We start from the raw sequence: 21347 nt of genomic DNA, 5'->3' as shown, positions 1-21347 counted from the left end.
GTACTTTGTAATAAAAGCCGTATTCTTTTAAATATTTTCCATATAATGGAATTAATGGACGCATTTTTTTATTTGGGAAGTCAATTTTCAGCCGAAATAAGACTCATTGCTCTAATAAAAATTTGTTTGTTTACATTTTTTCCTTTTTGTAGTGTCTAAATCAGCTGTGATAATGTAATAGATTTCCAATGCTGCCAAGTAGATGGCGCAAAATCATAGCCGCACAGAGAGATTTAGCGATGAAGTGATTTTGAACTGCCATTTTTGTATGGCGAAATCTTGATAAATTTATAAGATTAGTGGGATAAACCACTCAACAGCCGAAATCGTGTGATTAAGTGTCGGTCTGAACATGGTATTACATACAAAAAATGTCAAACGTATATTGCTTTTGTGAATCTTTTTACCATCTATTAGTACCGTTGTTCCCAAGTCCTTTTCAATATAAATACTGCTGAACTTGTTTCCCAGTCTTTTATTCCTTTTAAGAAACACCTTTCGCCAGGCTTATACTACGTTTTAGTATTTTTGTTTTTATTAAATCTGTCTAGCGTTTTTTCTTGTGCAAGTTTCAATTTATTTCTTATCGTTTCTAGTGTTTCTATTGATGAGCTATAGAGAGCTTCAATTGGCTTCAAGTTTGTGACAGAATGGATACTATTATTATATTTATGTGTGGCTAATAACATAAGGTCATTAGTCTCACTTATTTGTTGTTGTTCCTTGATGCAGCAGGCAATTTCCAGCAGTGTGGGGTGGAACCTCTCAACCTGTCCATTACTCTCGCTATGAAGTGTAGGAATAAAAAACTGTTCGATTGAAAAATTATCCCTAAGAAGACTTTTAAGACAGATGGAATGGAAAGCTTTTTATCAGATACTATAGTTTTGGTATTTTTAAAAATTAGCAGTATTTCTAGCATTGCATCTTTTATATCAACTGTGGAACGTGAAGCTATTGGCTTAACAATGGCGTATTTAGAAAACTTGTCAATACAAGTTAAACAAGTAAGGAAGGGCTAAGTTCGGGTGTCACCGAACATTTTATACTCTCGCATGATAAAGTGATAATCGAGATTTCATTATCCGTCATTTACATATTTTTCAAATACCGTATTTGTGTAATCATTGGTTCTTAATGTATTTGTTATACAGAGGCATCAGATAGAATTCAAAATAGCGTTATATTGGAAGAAGGCGTGATTGTGAACCGATTTCACCCATATTTCGTACATGTCATCAGGGTGTTAAGAAAATATTATATACCGAATTTCATTGAAATCGGTCTAATAGTTCCTGAGATATGGTTTTTGGTCCATAAGTGGGCGACGCCACCCCCATTTTCAATAAAAAAAAAAGCCTGCGTGCAGCTTCCTTTTCCAATTTCTTCCGTAAAATTTAGTGTTTCTGACGTTTTTGTTAGTCGGTTAACGCACTTTTAGTGATTTTCAACATAACTTTTGAATGGGAGGTGGGTGTGGTTATTACCCGATTTCTTCCATTTTTGAACTGTATATGGAAATGCTTGAAGAAAACAACTCCATAGAGTTTGGTTGACATAGCTATAGTAGTTTCCGAGATATGTACAAAAAAACTTAGTAGGGGGCAGGGCCACGCCCACTTTTCAAAAAAATACATCCAAATATGCCCCTCCCTAATGCGATCCTTTGTGCCAAATTTCACTTTAATATCTTTATTTATGGCTTAGTTATGACACTTTATAGGTTTTCGGTTTCCGCCATTTTGTGGGCGTGGCAGTAGGCCGATTTTGCCCATCTTCGAACTTAACCTTCTTATGGGGCCAAGAAATACGTGTACTAAGTTTCATCATGATATCTCAATTTTTACTCAAGTTACAGCTTGCACGGACGGACGGACGGACAGACAGACATCCGGATTGCAACTCTACTCGTCACTCTGATCACTTTGGTATATATAACCCTATATCTTACTCTTTTAGTTTTAGGACTTACAAACAACCGTAATGTGAACAAAACTATAATACTCTCCTTAGCAACTTTGTTGCGAGAGTATAAAAATGCTGTTTGGCTGTGATAAAAATATCAATATGGAGTATGTTGACGCCGCCCCCGCTTAATTTCTTTGCCACGTCTGTATCAGCAGAGTAATCTTTTCTTTCTTTCTTTTCGAAGTTTTTTCGGAGTTTTAATTAGCGCGCAACTAAACTCTAACTAAAAAAAAGTTGCGCGCGCTCTCTCCTTTTGCGACCGTACAGCTATACAGACGTGGTAAGTGTTTGTCCAATTTGTTATTTTATAAATACATATATTATATGAAACCTTTTGTTTTATTTAACATTTTGTGGAATAATTGCGCCAACCGTTTCCCCACGGCCAACCACATCATTGGAACGAGCGAGCACCGTGCTCCACCACCCGAATTATCATTGGTCCTTCGAGCCGGATAACAGGTAACAAGTCGATTTTTTATTAAAGTGAAAGTGCATAATTTGCCCAATTTAGCAACACGCAAGTTACAGCCAAACATATTTTGGATTTGTGCTCTGCAAGCTAAAAGGCAATAGATTGGTTAATTTGTGCATCATTTATGTACAAAACCAATTGTGCTGTGTGAAGTGGAGACCAAAACTTATTTTTGGCACTCTACCCACAAAATCAAAGCACAAGATTGCAGGTAGTATTGTACTTCATTTAAGTACAACAACAAATACACCTGGCAAATGCACTATTTCACTTTACAAAAAAAACCACACTCTGTTATTCGAGAAAAGTTATAAATTTCTTGGACGCACAAACCTCGTCTGGAGCGTCAACCATCTCTCTCGGTTTTTTGCGTTTTCTTGTGGTTAATTTGAGTCTAGTCGCTCAACTCTGCCTTCCCATATATTGCTCGAATAGCAATAAAGGCAAGCAGCAATAACGCAGCTGCAGTTTCGCGAGTGAACAAACAAAAAAAAATACAAAAATTAAATACAAGTGAAGTGAGCGACATCAAAAATTGGAGCAAGTGAAGTGAGCAAGAAAGCCAAGCAGCATAGGCAGAGCAGCACTAGCAAAACTGCAAAGGCAGAGCAGCTAAGGCTAAGCAACAAAGGGAGAGCAGCACCGGCAAAGCAGCACAAGCGAAGCAGCACAGGCAAACTGCAAAAGGGGAGCAGCACAGGCAAGCAGCAAAGGCAAAGCAGCGCAGCAGCCATCCCAGAAGGACAGCAACAAACAAATAGTGTAGTGTTAAATTAAATAACCCAGTGATAAAAGTGAAAGTGAAGTGCTTGCGAATTTTTACCTGTATTTGTATTTGGATTTTAATAAAGCAATTAAGCACAAAGCAATTTTGTTTGTGTACATATTCGAAGACTAGGCGTGCTAGAGCATTGGGCCGATTACCCAGCAAGCACATTCAGATTAAATTTTGGAAAATTATTTTGAGGAAATACTTCACTAAATTTGCAAGTGCAAGTACAAGTGCATTGGGCCGATTACCCAGCAAGCACATTGTAATTAAATTCGAAAAAATACTTTGCGAAAACAGTTTTAAATTTATTAATTTTTTGTGCCTTCGAATATTCACGCTTCACTAAGAAACAACGCACTACTAATTTGTAGTTTGTCCGTGATTGGTTCTATAACTTTTGAACTTTTGCAACATATTGGCAAATATTTCTTAAATTTTGATTTCAAGTTTTAGATCCGATTTTGTGCAACATTTTTGCAGTTCCGGTTCATTTTTCGAACACAATGGAAGCCATCAGAGCATTTATCACTGCTGCAGACGCTCTACTAGAGTTTGAGGAGTCTTTTACTCCAACAGCAAACAACCAAAGTGCCTACTCTCTGGAAGTACAACAAACTGAACTGAAATCTCTGTGGGCAGAGGTAAAGTCAGAATACAAGTTGTGTTTGCCAAAGGTGGATCCTTCCGACACAAGCTCAATTGACGACATTAAGCTTAAATATTCAAGCTGTTACCACGCGTATGTGTGTTGCGCGGCCTTGATGGGCGAACACATGCACAACCTCACGGCGTTCAACCAAAGCCCAACTTCAAATTCAACGGTGATTCAACCTGAACGGTTACAACAAACAGTAGAACCCGTGAGGTATTCCATCAACTTACCGCCATGTGATACCGAAATATTTCATGGCGATGTTTTACAATGGCCCTCATTTAGGGATTTATTTGCCGCCATTTATGGGAATAACCCAAGGCTCTCTCCAGTGGAGAAGTTATTCCATCTGAATCAAAAAACACGAGGTGAGGCAAAAGCGATCGTTTCCAAAGCGCCACTGACGAATGACGGATTCGCATTGGCTTGGAACAATTTGTTGTGTAGGTATGAAAACAAGCGAGTGCTTGTTAACACACAATTAAATTTATTGTTCAAGCTCCCGCACATTTCAACAGAATCTGAGACCGAACTCAGAAATTTACAGCGGGAGATTAATAGCTGCATTTCAGCTTTACAAATACATGGCATCAATGTAGATAGTTGGGATGCCATATTTACGTATTTGTGTTCTATCCGACTCCCGGATTATACACTGTCGCTTTGGGAACAATCTCTGGATTCGGATTCAGAGATCCCAAAATGGGTTGACTTAGACAAATTTCTAACCAAACGGGTTAAAACGCTTGAGAGAGTATCAAACCTCAAAGGCGATTTGGGTACTCAACCCAAGATTAAATCGGCTGATGGTGAAGGTCGGATACCAACCTTGCAGTCAAGGATTGGATCCAAACCCATCAATTCCCATCACGCCAAGACAAATAATATCAAATGTAAACTGTGCTCATCTCAATCGCACATTTTGAAAACTTGTCAAAGATTCATTGAGATGCAGCCTAATGCACGATTAAATGCTGTCAGAAAACTTCACGTCTGCTTAAATTGTTTATCGGACTCACATGAAGTCAAAAATTGCAAAAGTATGTTTAATTGTAATAAATGTAAACAGAGACATCACTCCATGATTCACCGGGATCAGAGTGAGGAAATAGCTCAGATGTCCGACAGCACAAACCCTACTGAGATTTCTACTAAATCTCATGTGGCCTCTATTAAGGCCAATATTTCAAATGTGCCTACCAGTCGAAGCATGCTCTTAGGTACAGCCATGGTGACCGTATGTCACAACGAGAGCACCTTCACTGTCAGAGCCCTGATTGATTCAGGATCTGAAGCCACCTTCGTAAGCAATAGTCTGCAAAAACGCTTACATCTGGCAAGCAAAAATATCAGCGCGCGAGTTTCAGGATTGAATAATACCGTATCAGGACGAGTTCAATCGGTATGCTCGATCACAATTGGCTCGCTCCGTAACAAAGGTTTGAAACTAGAAGCGGAAGCTTTGGTACTGCCAAAATTGACTGGACTGCTTCCATCCAGATCAATTAACTCTTCAATTTTAAAAAGGCTACCTAATATCCCCTTAGCGGATAATAATTTCTATACGAGTCAAAAGGTTGACTTGTTGATCGGAGCAGATCTTTACCCGAAAATTATACTAAACGGGGTAAAATCGAAAATTTTCGGATCCATCGCTGCACAACGTACGGTGTTCGGTTGGATTTTAACAGGTTCCGTTCCCTCCGAAGAAACAAAAATAAATTCAACAATATCTCAACAACAAACACAAAATCATTTTTGTAGTGTAAAAATTACAAATTTTTTACCTAAGCAACAACAACAACGCAAACATCATCAGCAGCAACAACACAATAGCAATCAGCGGAATAGAAAAGCATTGGCAGAACCAGAAATAACCGACAGACCGCTATCATTCGTAAACCAAAGTGAAAATTTAAAGGACTTAAGTCAGCACTTTTATCGGAGATGGAAGACCAAATACTCAAAGGAACTGCAGAAACGAAAGAAATGGAAACATTCCCAACAGAACGTCCAAGTCAACGACCTGGTGGCAGTTCGTGATGAAAATGTACCTCCAAATGAATGGAGATTAGGCAGCATCATCAAAGTATATCCAGGGTTGGATCAACGAGTTCGGGTGGTGGACATCCAAACTCAACGCGGCTTAATTTGTCGGCCTATCACAAAGATTGTCATTGTACCCAATCAATGTTAATTTCATATTATAAATTCTCACGTTAATAATCTTTCTTTTCGTTAGAAAATTATTTAAAATGTCAACAATCAACTGCCCCCTATGCGTAGATAGCCATCTACTCCGCTGGTGTCCAAAGTTCCGTCAGATGTCCCCAGAAGATAGGCTGAGGACCATATTGATCAACAGATATTGCAGCAACTGCCTCGCGTGGAGCCATTCAAAGAATGAATGCGACAGCGTAATACGCTGCAAACGTTGCGCCAATCCACACCACACGATGCTTCATGGCATCAGTTCAGACGCCGAAGAACAAGATGACGATGTCATTGAATTGACATGGGCACAGCAGGTCGAGGCAGCGGAAATGGAAGAAAATTCGTTGACAATTGGCACGACGGATTCGGAGCCCCATCGACCACATCAACCGACTTCAACAGTCAAGCAGCCGCAAAGCTCTGACCAACGATGCCTCTCCCGCATACCACACGCCCAAGATCGAGCCAGACTCGAGTCGTCTCGCCGACTTCGACGTGCTGGTAACTTCCTTTCGGATTGGCGGCATGGCAACGATCGACTGAGACTCGATTCGTCTCAGCGACATTGTCCGGACCGAACCAGACTCGATTCGTCTCGTCGGCCACCCCATCCGAAGCGAAGGCGTGGACGAGACGTTCGTCGTCAAGCCGATGCACGCCGTATCATAGAGAACAGGCATGCAACACAACCTTGGCAGCAAAGACTTGCGCTATCACCAACCGCCTTAATAAGCGTTCGAACTGCAACGAGGTTCGTAACAGTACGGGCCATGATTAGCCCAGTTAGTCCAGCCACGGTTATCCTCGCCTCCACAATTGCACGATTGCGACTGCATACGCATGCACGAGGAGACAGCCGAGTGTGCGAACTCATGTTTCGGGACAACCAGGGTGGAGAAACAGAAGTCTCCGTGAGTGCCCAAATACAACGTCGTCCGTTACCACCAACGCCAGTAAGGTCTCTGGAAGAGAATTTATTTCAACAATTTCGCAACTTAAGACTGGCAGATAATGAGTTCCACAGAGCAGCGCCAGTAGAAGTAATCTTGGGAGCGGACGTGTACTCCCGGCTCATATTGCCAGGGTTACAACCAGCGTCAATGGGCCAACTCATCGCCCAAAATACGACACTGGGATATATAATATCCGGTGTCGTATAACATCGGCACAATAAAGTGCACTGGCTGCCAACGCCTCTCACATTCACCACCTACCAAGGATCGAGTTAGACTCGAGTCGTCTCGCCGACCTCGGAAGGTGGTGACTTCTATGCAAAATGGCGGCATGGCAATGACCGACTGAGGTTCGATTCATCTCAGCGGCATTTCCCGGACCGAACCAGACTCGATTCGTCTCGTCGGGCACCCCATCTGCAAAGAAGACGTGGAAGAGGAAGTGCAGGAGCCAGTTAGTTAAGTTAGTTTTAAGTAATTGATTGTAAACTGCATTTGCAGTAATACTGCAAGGCGGGGAGAATGTTGACGCCGCCCCCGCTTAATTTCTTTGCCACGTCTGTATCAGCAGAGTAATCTTTTCTTTCTTTCTTTTCGAAGTTTTTTCGGAGTTTTAATTAGCGCGCAACTAAACTCTAACTAAAAAAAGTTGCGCGCGCTCTCTCCTTTTGCGACCGTACAGCTATACAGACGTGGTAAGTGTTTGTCCAATTTGTTATTTTATAAATACATATATTATATGAAACCTTTTGTTTTATTTAACATTTTGTGGAATAATTGCGCCAACCGTTTCCCCACGGCCAACCACATCATTGGAACGAGCGAGCACCGTGCTCCACCACCCGAACATTTTGTATTTCTGCCAAAACTTTATGTTCACATTGTAAGCCGTTTGTGACATTTGGATTGATAGCTTCTTTTAGATAGCGCATTAGGTTTTCGATGGTGTCAAAACAAATAATATGACGTGGGAGCTTTTGAAATAAAATTTTATTTATTGCTCAACTGCTCCCAACGCACTTGAAGAGGCATCTGTAGTAAGTTCGAAAGGTTGGCTATAATCCGGGTGTTACAGGAGTACATCTTCAGATGCCAATACCCGTTTTATTTTCTCGAATGCCCTTATAGCTTCATGGTCTAGTTCTATGACAACGGCTTTTGATTTATTCGCACCTAAATTTCCGTTTTCCCCTCTCAGATATTTTGTGAGCGGCTTCACAATTCTAGCGTAATCTTTCACAAATCTTCGATAATATCCTGTTAGCCCAAGGAATGATCGTAGTGCTCGAAGAGTGGTTGGAATTTTATAATTGAGTATATCATTCACTTTAGTTGGGCATGTTTGGATACCATTTCGTGAAACTACAAACACCAAAAATTCAACTTCTATTTTAAAAACTTTGATTTTTCGGACGAAATTCTCATTCCTGCTTTTTCTAAACTTTGTAAAATCATGTTTATGTGAACTAAATGGGATTGTTCGTCAGGAGAGAAAATAATGATGTCATCCATATAAACGTGTCAACATTTTCCTATGTATTCACGAAGGAAATCATCGATAGCTCGCTGGAAAATGCTGGGAGCATTTTTCAAGCCAAATGGCAAACGACAGAACTCGTACATTCCATTGTTGACACTGAAAGCGGTTTTTTCCCGATCTTCCTCGCATTAAATTATCTGATGAAATCCCGATTTTAAGTCGAGGGTGGTATAATATTTAGATTTCCCTAAGTTTGCCAAAATTACTGACGAGTCAGGAATGGGATATCTATCTGAAACTGTTTTCTCATTTAGTTTCCTAAAGTCTATCACCATCCGTAATTTTTGCCTACCATTTTCGTCTAAGCCCTATTTTGTAACCACATGAACAGGCGAGTTATATGGAGAGCAAGATTTGCGAATTATTTTATCTTTAAGGAGAGCTAATACTTCTGTGTTTATGAACTCTGCTGCGGAAACAGGATAGGGATAGCTTTTGGTATAAATTGGCTCATTCGTAATCGTACGAATTCTACCCTGTACTTTGGTGTTATAAGGCAGTGCTCTATCTGTATCGGCAAAGGCACTAATATTGCTACTAATCATATCATTGAATTGGTTTCGGATACTAGTTGGAACCGAATCCTCTATGGTTATCAAATTTACTTGGCTGCAAGAAATATGCTGAAGTTTTACTTGGCCATTGCGGTAAAATAAGTATCCCCTCTCTATATCAATCATAGCGTTAATTTTTTTCAAAAAGTCGTATCCAATGATACCATCAAACGTTTTTTAGTTTGTTAGTAAATAAAAAGCAGAGGTAGAATCTAGGACATTTATTAAACATTGTTTATCAATCAGATTGACGGCATTGATTGATTTAAGCTTGAATGTTTTTTCCACCAATTTCACGCCTTTCAAGAAAGAATAGTTTTTGACATAATTTTTGGAAGTACCTGTGTCTATTAAAATGCGTAGCTCCTGACCATTTGCCGTTTTTTCGTAATAAATGGTAGGAGCGAACTTAGTTTAAATGGTTGATTTCGTCTGCAAAGTTACTCTCAATATCTTCATGACAGTCATTGGTGTTGTAATCATTTTCCTGATGCTCGCAACCATAATCGTACTCATGGTTATCCTGATCTTCTTCTATGTAATTATTGATAGAATTGGCTTCTATTTCATGTGGCATATAGTTTACCCTTTGTACCTCAGGGAATGGTGATCTATTAGAGTATGTTTGATCGCGACCGCGCTTAAAAACTGTGGGCTGGAAAAGGATTGGATTCTGTTGTAGTCGAGAAGTATTAATGGGAGGATTTGGGTTGGGCAAATGGTTGCTGTCTCGCTTTTGAGGAGCATTGTTGGTGTAAGGATTAGCATGTTGCCGAGTAGAAGGGATACTACGATCGACTTCCATAGGAGTTGGTCTATTGTTGTGATTTGAATAAGTGCGATGATTTAGCTGATTCCTAAAAAAAGGCTGACGGCCCTGAGATGTAACAGGAATATTCGGCGTCTGCGAATTTCCTACGGCAAATATACGCGCAAAATCGTACCTTTTGTGGCTAGTTTCAAGCTCCTGAGTAACTGCAAGCGCAGTTGGAAGGCCCTTTGGCCTGGTGGAAAAGAGTATGTCACATAATGGTCTACGAAGACCCGAAACGAATACACGAAGTGCGTTTTCCCTTGCTCTCTCATTGAGAGCAGCGACAACTTCAGAGTTACCATTATGGGACATAATTTGCTTATTAATAATTAGTGTCAGTTGTTTATCAACTGTATCGTAATAATCCGCAATCGATAGATTGCCTTGCCTCAAAATACTTAATTCATTTTCTAAAACATACAACGGTCTCTTATCCGCGTATGTCTGATCCAATCTTGTGATTATTGCCTTAAAATTAAGAACCGTGTTAAAGGAAGAAAGGGATATATTAGTTGAATCTGTAATTTTATTTCGGAAAATTCCCTTAGCGACATAATATTTTTCTGAATGTTCTTTATAATAGCTCATAGCAAAATGAGCTGCAGTGCGCCAAGCGGGATACGCTGAGGCTTCCCCTTTAAATTCTGGGAGGGATTTTATTAAATCTAAACTTAAATTATCTGAACTAACTGTAGGATCAATGCTTACCGGTAAGTAAGTTTCCCCGCTAGGTGGAATTAGCCGGTCAAGAGCTTGAGAAAAGCGGCAAATTTGCTCTGCCAATCCCTGCTTAATTTCTTCATTGCTTTTTTTCACTATTTCTATTACTTGTTCACGCGTAACACTCATTTTTAATCACGTAACTTATAAAACACAATTTTCTTATTTCAAACCGAAAGGGTGAAAAGGCACCCCTAAAGCAAGGACTTGGGTGAAAATAATTCAAACTCTTTACAGGACAAATTACTGTGGTTTCAGCAATTTTTATAAAGAAACGAAAAAATCAAATTTAAGAAAGGAAATACTTAGATGCCAAACAAAATTAAATTTATTTTTTAAACTTTCGCTTTGATATTGAAATTTTTCACTAATAATAACACTTAATCACCACAAGAAATAATCTTGAATAATTACTTACAAGTATTCTTTATGAAAATTCTTGGGTATGTTGAGATCTGATGATTTAAGCGAGGATCGTTGAACCCTTTATAAATTTTATAATTCCTTGATAATTTTATAATTCGTTGATGATTTTATAATTCGTTGATGAGGTCCTTAGCCTGCCGGGCTATCCTTCGATTCGAGATTATCCTTGTTGGAGAATCTGCTTACAATGAAGTATGATTGCTTATTTACGACAGGCCCCACGTTGGGCGCCACTTTAAAGACCAGAGACTTGCTCACTTCGGCAATCACATTTATTCTGATTCTTTTTTTTCTTTTACTTAAAAAGCTAAGCCTACCAAGCCTACGCAAATACCAAGTGGAAATAAACAGGTTGTTGTTGATGGTGTCAGGTATACGATCAGCGGACGCTTTCCATAGATTTAGTTATCGCAAGTTGATGTCGCTTAGCGTGCCGTGTGCAAACTTTCCAACACAGCATGCCATTATCATACCTTTTCAATGAAGGTCATCCGCAATAAATGTTCGGGCAGTATCAATTGCTAATTGTTGTTGTAGGGTGTCATTTACATACATGATTTTCTTTTAGAATTACTACAGCTAAGCGTAATTAGATTATGAATGGTAATAATGAAGAAAAAGACACGAGCGGATTCAATGATGCCTTTAGGGGAGTTGAGATGAGGGTCGATCCACTAACTTATATATAAAGTACCCAAAAAATATATATATATGATTGCAAATATTATGAAGTAAGAATAATTAAACAAAAAAGATGGTCAATTAATAATTGATAATGAAATTGCGAAATGCAAAAAAGAATATATAAATATAAAAAACTGCAGAAATGAAATGATAAATACTTATTGTTAAATTAATAATAAAAATACTTGACTATCAGATATTTTGTCCAATAAAAAAGGAAAATGTAAAAAAATGAAAGAAAAAAAATAGAGATACAGATATAATTTAAGAAGGAGCAATATTAGTCCCTGGAAATCATACTATAGATGACTCTGCCATAAATGGAGTTTATCTTGTAACATTTGAAAACTTCTTCTTCTTCTTAATTGGCGTAGACACCGCTTACGCGATTATAGCCGAGTTAACAACAGCGCGCCAGTCGTTTCTTCTTTTCGCTACGTGGCGCCAATTGGATATTCCAAGCGAAGCCAGGTCCTTCTCCACTTGGTCCTTCCAACGGAGTGGAGGTCTTCCTCTTCCTCTGCTTCCCCCGGCGGGTACTGCGTCGAATACTTTCAGAGCTGGAGTGTTTTCATCCATCCGGACAACATGACCTAGCCAGCGTAGCCGCTGTCTTTTAATTCGCTGAACTATATCAATGTCGTCGTATATCTCGTACAGCTCATCGTTCCATCGAATGCGATATTCGCCGTGGCCAATGCGCAAAGGACCATAAATCTTTCGCAGAATTTTTCTCTCGAAAACTCGTAACGTCGACTCATCGGTTGCTGTCATCGCCCAAGCCTCTGCACCATATAGCAGGACGGGAATTATGAGGGACTTATAGAGTTTTGTTTTTGTTCGTCGAGAGAGGACTTTACTTTTCAATTGCCTACTCAGTCCGAAGTAGCACCTGTTGGCAAGAGCAATCCTACGTTGGATTTCCAGGCTGACATTGTTCGTGGTGTTAATACTGGTTCCTAAGTAGACGAAATTATCTACAACTTCAAAGTTATGACTGTCAACAGTGACGTGAGAGCCAAGTCGCGAGTGCGACGACTGTTTGTTTGATGACAGGAGATATTTCGTTTTGCCCTCGTTCACTGCCAGACCCACTTTCTGTGCTTCCTTGTCCAGCCTGGAGAAAGCAGAACTAACGGCGCGGGTGTTGAGGCCGATGATATCAATATCGTCGGCATACGCCAGCAGCTGTACACTCTTATAGAAGATGGTACCTTCTCTGTTTAGTTCTGCAGCTCGAACTATTTTCTCCAGAAGCAGGTTGAAGAAATGGCACGATAGGGAGTCGCCTTGTCTGAAACCTCGTTTGGTATCGAACGGCTCGGAGAGGTCCTTCCCGAACCTGACGGAGCTTTTCGTGTTGCTCAACGTCAGTTTACACAGCCGTATTAGTTTTGCGGGGATACCAAATTCAGACATCGCGGCATAAAGGCAGCTCCTTTTCGTGCTGTCGAAAGCAGCTTTGAAATCGACGAAGAGGTGGTGTGTGTCGATTCTCCTTTCACGGGTCTTTTCCAAGATTTGGCGCATGGTGAATATCTGGTCGGTTGTTGATTTTCCAGGTCTGAAGCCACACTGATAAGGTCCAATCAGTTTGTTGACGGTGGGCTTTAATCTTTCACACAATACGCTCGATAGAACCTTATATGCGATGTTGAGGAGGCTAATCCCACGGTAGTTGGCGCAGATTGTGGGGTCTCCTTTTTTATGGATTGGGCATAGCACACTTAAATTCCAATCGTTGGGCATGCTTTCGTCCGACCATATTTTACAAAGAAGTTGATGCATGCTCCCTATCAGTTCTTCGCCGCCGTGTTTGAATAGCTCGGCCGGTAATCCGACGGCCCCTGCCGCTTTGTTGTTCTTCAGGCGGGCAATTGCTATTCGAACTTCTTCATGGTCGGGTAATGGAACGTCTGCTCTATCGTCATCGATTGGGGAATCGGGTTCTCCTTCTCCTGGTGTTGTGCGTTCACTGCCATTCAGCAGGCTGGAGAAGTGTTCCCTCCATAATTTAAGTATGCTCTGGGCATCAGTGACTAGATCACCATTGGGGGTTCTACAAGAGTATGCTCCGGTCTTGAAACCTTCTGTAAGCCGCCGCATTTTTTCGTAGAATTTTCGAGCATTACCCCTGTCGGCCAGCTTAACAAGCTCTTCGTACTCACGCATTTCGGCCTATTTCTTCTTCTGTCTGCAAATGCGTCTCGCTTCCCTCTTCAACTCTCGGTATCTATCCCATCCCGCACGTGTAGTGGTCGATCGTAACGTTTCGAGGTAGGCAGCCTGTTTTCTCTCCGCTGCGACACGGCACTCCTCGTCGTACCAGCTGTTCTTTTGCGCTTTCTGAAAACCAATGGTTTCGGTTGCAGCTGTACGTAAGGAGTTCGAAATGCCGTCCCACAGTTCCCTTATACCGAGTTGTTGACGAGTGCTCTCAGAGAGCAGGAGTGCAAGCCGAGTAGAAAATCGTTCGGCTGTCTGTTGTGATTGCAGCTTCTCGACGTCAAACCTTCCTTGTGTTTGTTGGCGTGCGTTTTTTGCTGCACAGAGGCGGGTGCGAATCTTAGCTGCAACAAGATAGTGGTCCGAGTCGATGTTAGGACCTCGAAGCGCACGCACATCTAAAACACTGGAAACGTGTCTTCCGTCTATCACAACATGATCGATCTGGTTGGCCGTTTTTCGATCCGGAGACAGCCGGGTAGCTTGATGAATCTGGAATCTAGTACTACAGATAACCATATTTCGGGCCCCGGCGAAGTCGATCAGCCTCAACCCATTTGGGGATGTTTCGTCGTGGAGGCTGAATTTACCGACCGTAGTGCCAAATATACCTTCTTTGCCCACCCTGGCGTTAAAGTCGCCAAGCACGATTTTGACATCGTGGCGGGAGCAGCTCTCATAAGCGCGCTCCAAGCGCTCATAGAAGGCATCTTTGGTCACATCGTCCTTCTCTTCCGTCGGGGCGTGGGCGCAAATCAGCGATATGTCGAAGAATCTCGCTTTGATGCGGATTGTGGCTAGACGTTCATTCACCGGAGTGAATGATAGTACTCGGCGACGGAGTCTCTCTCCCACCACGAATCCAACACCAAACTTGCGCTCCTTTATATGGCCACTGTAGTAAATGTCACAAGGACCTACTCTTCTCTGTCCTTGTCCCGTCCATCGCATTTCTTGGACGGCGGTGATGTCAGCCTTTATTTTCGCGAAGACATCAACCAGCTGGGCAGCGGCACCTTCCCAATTAAGGGTCCGGACATTCCAGGTGCATGCCCTTATCTCGTAGTTCCGAGGCTCTTCCGAGGCTGTCGCTTTCTTTTCATTGGGGGTGTTTTTTACGTGGCGGGTCCCAAACCCAGCGCACAACCCTAAGCAGGGGATGTTTCGCCTCCTCACATTAGCTCGCCTTCGAACGGATGTTCTTAGGCTACCCAGAGGATACTTGGTCAAAGACCGGAAGTTGTGAGCTGCTTGAGCCATGTGTAAAAGAATCGTTTCTGGCCACTCCCAAGTGAATGGCGATCAGAGAACTTTCCTCACTTGCGTGAACTTCTACACATGACTCCATCCTCCACATTTGAAAACTATACAAACATAATATAATTTATGAAAGTATTGATTGTAAAATTTGGAAATATTTAAAAAATAATCATATTAATAACTTTGAAATTATACAAGTAGAATATATTGAAACAAAGAATAAAGAATTTAAATTTGAAAACATAAATATTTTGAGTGAACGAATTAAAGAATTTAAAAATCATTCACTTTTCTGGTAGATGATTGTAATACTTGTACTATTAATAATAATATACATAACCTTTAAGATTTTAAAATAAAAAAAATCATATAATAAGCAAAGCAAAGAATTAAAATTCCAAGAATTGTCATATAACGCTATTTTAGAAAGAATTTACAATATATCAAAAAATGATATTGAATCGGGACGATTCATCTTCCATAGGGGGGAGTTAACGGCAGCAGCCACACAGACACTTTATGACAAATGTAAACAAATTGTATCTTCCCACGATATTACTGCTTGGTCAGCAGAATACTTTAATTAATAAGAAATTAATACATCATTTGTTTTGATAAGTAAGCATAATTCAATATTCCATTATTTGTTCTGATAATGAGAATAATTGGAAATTCAATGCTCTGGCATTTCATCACTTAATGTAATGCCAAAGCATTTTTAGTAATAAGCCGTTACACATAGAATTCTAAAAATATAAATACATATGTATAAGTGATTTTACAAATAAAGATCAGTGTGTAATCGGCGAGCGCAGTGAGTGATCAGCTTGAGATCAGAGCGCAGCAAGTATTACCGTGTGTTTTATTTCTAACGCGCATAGCGGAACGGAAAGCAATTTTTTTTAATACTTCCCTCGCAAGGGAAGTTAATTTGCATTGTTGCGCTTCACGGAGAGCCGGCGTGCATCTTGTTCGCGTTGTCTCTGGGCATGTATATCGCTTTGGCACATAATTTTATCATTCAGTTCGTTTGTTTTTTTTTATGCACGTAAGTGTTTCTTTATGTTTAGCGTTCACAACAAAATGTGGTTACGTTAAGTAATAGAAACTGCCTTATCAACTGCTTTACCGACTGTAAGTGCAGATAATTTAGTGTCCTTGACCCCTACAAATCTGCGTAGACAGATGGTTTGCCGTGTGACAGCTGATAACCACTTCAGATGTGCGAAGGAGAATTTTACCACAAAAATTAATTTTGTGTTTTTTTTAGTTAAATCTTTTTGTTTTAAAATTCAATGTTTAGTTGATCAATGGCTTTAAAACACCGCAAAGTGTCTACGATACTAAGGATCTCCAGCGAATCTGCCTGCCAGCCTCCAAAGCCTGGAATGCACGTAAATTGACCGCACACTCTTAATACTTGATATTACCTGTATTTTATTTATACAGGTCTTACAATTTTGGCTCGAGCTACTCAAGAGACTCGAAATACCAAATGTTTGATTTGTAAGATTCTTTCGATTCTTACCACTGGTGGGAGAAAATAAAGATCATTCTAAGCTGAGAAATTTTTCATACTAATTCTATTTGAATATTTTTAAGCCTTATATACTATTTTGGAAATCTTACGTATCTAATTAAATATATGTGTATGTTTTATCTATACAATTCAATACATGTATGTGTCATATTGTTAACGCTGTATGGTTTGGAATTATATCTTATAAATAGGTTATCGAATGTTTACATCTTAACCTAAGTAAATATATTTGAATAGTTGTAAATTTTAATGCATGCGTGTTGCATATAAATGCATTTATGTTTATTTGTTTAACTTTTTTTCCGAAGGGGGAATCTTCCATAGATACTGATACCTAGTGGTATGCAGTATGCACGATTTGTACTCCTCGCTAAAGGTACACTTCATTCGGGACCACGCCTAATCAGTATTATCTACTATAATATATTGGACTTGCGAGACGGTACGCCTAAGTACTAAACTCTTAGCCCTTAAGCATGACATCGCAGGGCCAGCTTAGCCTATTGGCTCATGTCAATTAGCTCGACATTCGTGGCTCTAGTTTCGCTATTTCTTTGTTGTTCTACTCTTCTCAGTTCTTGTAGTATCAGAGCTGTCGTCCTCTCCATGGTATACTATACTTGTCTAGTTTACAGCATATAAGGCACTATATTATCAAGTGTTATTCGGACTGCCACTTCCATCTCCAGATCCTGCCGCTCTGTTGTAAATCACGGGCAGTAAAAAAACACATGCTCCGCATTTTCGCTACTGCTCCCACAGAAAAAGCAGGTAACTCCATTGTCATGACCATACTTATGCAGATACTCTCTGAAACATCCGTGTCCTGTTAAGAACTGCGTCATGTAAAAGCCTATCTTACCATGCTTTCGCTCCACCCATTCTTGTACATTCCCGATCAAATGGTGCGTCCATCTTCCCTTTGCTGCTGTATCTCAGCGATTTTGCTATTCCTGTAAGCTGACCTGCCTTTTCTCTTTACGCTCCGTGATTGTCAGCTTCCTGTCCATATTTTTGCTCTTGCTATAGATCCGCTTTAGTTCTCGGGCCATTATGTCTGGCGGCACTATCCCAGATATATTGCTAGCGGCTTCATGAGACACCGTGCGGAATGCGCTAATGGTTCTAAGTGCACTTAGCCGGAACACTGATTTTGGAATTCTCGCATATGTGTTTTGCATTAAAGCTGGCCCTCATACAGGCGGGGCGTACATTAAAATCGATTGGCTAGCTTTGGCCAAGAGCGCTCTGCTGTTTTGTTTTGGTCCACCCATGTTGGTCATGATTGTGGCTAAAGCTGCATTTACGCGGGCAGCTTTTTCGCACATTTTCTCAATGTCGACTTTGTAACTGAGTCTCGCGTCGATCATTACACCGAGGTACTTTAGTGATGATTGTGATGTAATGCTGTGCCCGTCAATATTTAGGGAGATATTCTCGAGCTTTTTTCTGCTTGTTATAAGCACTCCTTCCGTCTTTTGTTCTGCGAGTTGGAGTTTTGAGCTCTTAAGGCAATGTTTTATTTTCGGAACAGTCTCGCTACCTATGCTCTGGATTTGATGGAGTTCTTTGGCTACAATGGTTACCGCTATATCATCGGCGTATCCGATATTCATTAGTGTCATAGAGCAGCAGTCTTTCAGATAAATACGGATAGCTCTGTATGTGTGCTCTGTACCAAACTCAGTAAGTAGTTTGGTATTTTTTCCCCCTCTAATGCACTCAATATGTGGGGCAAGTAAGCCGAATTGTATGCGTTGAGCGTTTTTTGCGGAAACCGCATTGGTTGTGGGACAGCTAGCAGACCTCACCTTCTAAGTGACTTTCTAGACGGGCACAGATAATCCAGCATTTTGCCCATTGTGTCGATCATGCACAGTGGACTATAGGAGTTCGGTTCCCCTGCTGGTTTATTTTTCATCTGTAATAGCACTAGGCGTTGCCTTTCCATACCTTGGGAAAAATCCCTTCCCGTTGACATCGCGTAAATAGCTCCACAAATGGTTTTGCGCTGTATTTCAATGCGAGCTTCAAGGCCCTGTTCGGGATTCCATCCTGACCTGGTGCTTTAGTATTACCGAACCTTTCAGCAGCTTGCAGCACTTTACTTGTGTTGCATCTGTGGGCTGTACTTTTTGAAATAGTAAACTTCCACCTTCTTGACTTTGCTTAGGGAATAGCGTTTCAACCACATTCCTAAGCAAATATATGCCTCGCTCCAGGGGTTTTCGTCTACTTTGTCACATAGCATTTTGAAGCACGAAATTTTTCTGCCTTTTTGTTTTTTTGAGGTCACTGCGCTTTTTTCTGAAAATTTCTCTGTCTCATTCACTCGCCGCTGCCTATGCTACGTTGAAATCGTCGCCTAGCTTTGTGACAATTGCTTCTTAGTAAGTCGATTTCGTTGCTCCACCAGTATACCGGCTTTCTTCTGACCATGGCAGGCATTGGAAATTTGTTCCACGAGCAGTTTGGCCTGATGATCTACGTTAATATCCTCCTTGAGGTTTTCGTCCAGCATAAATTGAAAAAGTTCCTCGTCAAGGTTTCAATCTTCCACTCTTTGGGTTGTACTTTATTGCGACATGCGGTTCTGCATTGCCCTTGTGTGTGTTTCCTAATGTTCATCAATATAGCCAGATGGTCACTATGGGTATATACATACATATATCAGTCAACGGCCAGTCTGTTGATCGGAATAGTGTTCCACTGGCAAAAGATTGTCAATAATAGAGCCAAAAGTATTCTTTGTTCCTGTGTTAAACAGGACAGCGTCTAGTACAGCGAAGGCTTTAGGCAGTGTACAACCTCTCGGGCTAGTTGCTTTGCTTCCCCATTCTATCGCCTAGGCATTGAAATCGATCGCGATTATATTTGGTGCAGTTGTCGTTGCATCTTTCACTAGTTAATCCGAATTTTTTTCATATTTCTTAACCGGAACACTTTGCGGTATGTAGCAGCTATAGAAGTAGATCCCATATATTTTCGCTCTGGTGTAATAGGTCCTTCTTACTAGTGGTTTTTCTTGAAACGTTTTGTCTCTACATAATCGCATTGGTTCCTTTTATGTGGTATCTGAGATCCACTTGTCAGTGCACTTTGTGTGAAACACACATAACGTATTGCTGCACGCCCTCTCCACATGTCCATATTCCAGGCACCTAAAACACTTCGACATTTCACCAGTTTTTGCGATTAAGATGGCATCGGGTCGAAGGCGTTGCATCGTGCTTATATTCTTCTTATTATTTTTCTTCTGTGCCTTACGCTGGATCGTGGCCCAGTCTACCTCCGTTGTTGATTTCAGTCTAGCATTTTAAGCGTTGTTTCCTCTTTCCTCATTAGTCAGGTCGACTACTGTTTTTAGCGTTAACTCCTCATGTGAGGTTTTGGTATTTTTTGGGGGTGTCCTTCTCCCCATCTGCTTGCGGTCACGTGGTCTTTTGGATGCTATTTCAACAACCAGTGGCTAACTTGACACATTGCGATTGAATTCTCTCAGTCGGGTGTGTTCCTCTCTGGGGCATACGTGCAGCTTCGCGACTGAGCTTAGCAGTTCCCGCATGGAATTGTTGATGGAGCGCTGTGGCGGTCGCATCATATCGGCAAATTTCTGGATCATTTCTCCTAACTCACTCGCTTGCCTAGTCTTCCCTTTAGTGTGAGCGTATTTTCCTGCAGCGCCGGTGGTGAGGATTTGCCTCGCACAGGTCTATCCACCGATAGAACTTTTACAGGCGATCTGGCCAATCGTGGAGCCTTCTTAAATGAATCCATCTCTGGGTACTCCATATTTTTTTACTGCTATTGTTATTATCATTATAAGTTTTTTCCATAGTTTTCTCCATTAATCAGTTTTACCATAGCATCGTGTGCAGACAACAATTGTTGCGATTTACGTGAGTATTTGCCGGCGACGGTCTAACCTCATGGTGCTTTCTTTGATGCACATAGGTCAATACAATGCGTTGATCAACGCCTTAAAGTATAAATGCATTTTGCACGTATAATTTGGTTTCAATTGGTTCAGGTGGATAGGGGCACCTTAGCCGTCTTGGTTGGGTACGAGGCCGATCTAAAACCTCTGCCGTTCTTTGGGTCCGGCACCCGGCCGCAATGCAACTCCACATTAGACTGACCTTTTCAACCCTGCCTGCCTTTAGGTTTAAACCACAGCCACCACGAATCTCCACAAAGGGCCAAACCCAATGAGCAGATTGGAGTAAACACCAAGGGCTAACTGCTCCACGTGGTACCAGGTTAAAGTCTCTGGTAAGACTTTGTAGCTTTTGCTACTACTAGTTAAACCCTAAGAACTCAATGGCTGGTGACATTTGTCTCGTAATTCAAATGCCTTATAACGGGAATAAATATAAAGCGTATAATAATCATTTTACGATGAATATTATAGCACTATTTCTGACATAGACTATGCTGACATTTCAAGGCAAGCCCAGAAAGAAAGACATAGTGCATATGGATTTTAGTCGCCTCTAACGACAGGCATGCCTGTGGGGTAAATTCTAACCCTTACCCGCAGGGGGAATGG

At 41.0% G+C, this 21347-nt stretch overlaps 1 protein-coding gene across 1 annotated transcript in view; it reads left to right on the top strand.

Moving 5' to 3' along the window:
- The window catches only part of LOC126764112 (uncharacterized), a 423412-nt gene that overhangs the window by 142680 nt on the left and 259385 nt on the right, over positions 1 to 21347 (top strand). The window lies entirely within an intron of this gene.

This window comes from Bactrocera neohumeralis, unplaced genomic scaffold, assembly GCF_024586455.1.
Source record: "Bactrocera neohumeralis isolate Rockhampton unplaced genomic scaffold, APGP_CSIRO_Bneo_wtdbg2-racon-allhic-juicebox.fasta_v2 cluster09, whole genome shotgun sequence".
Lineage (NCBI taxonomy): Eukaryota > Metazoa > Arthropoda > Insecta > Diptera > Tephritidae > Bactrocera > Bactrocera neohumeralis.
Note: the sequence above shows the minus strand (reverse complement) of the source record. Positions and strands in the feature narration are given on the sequence as shown.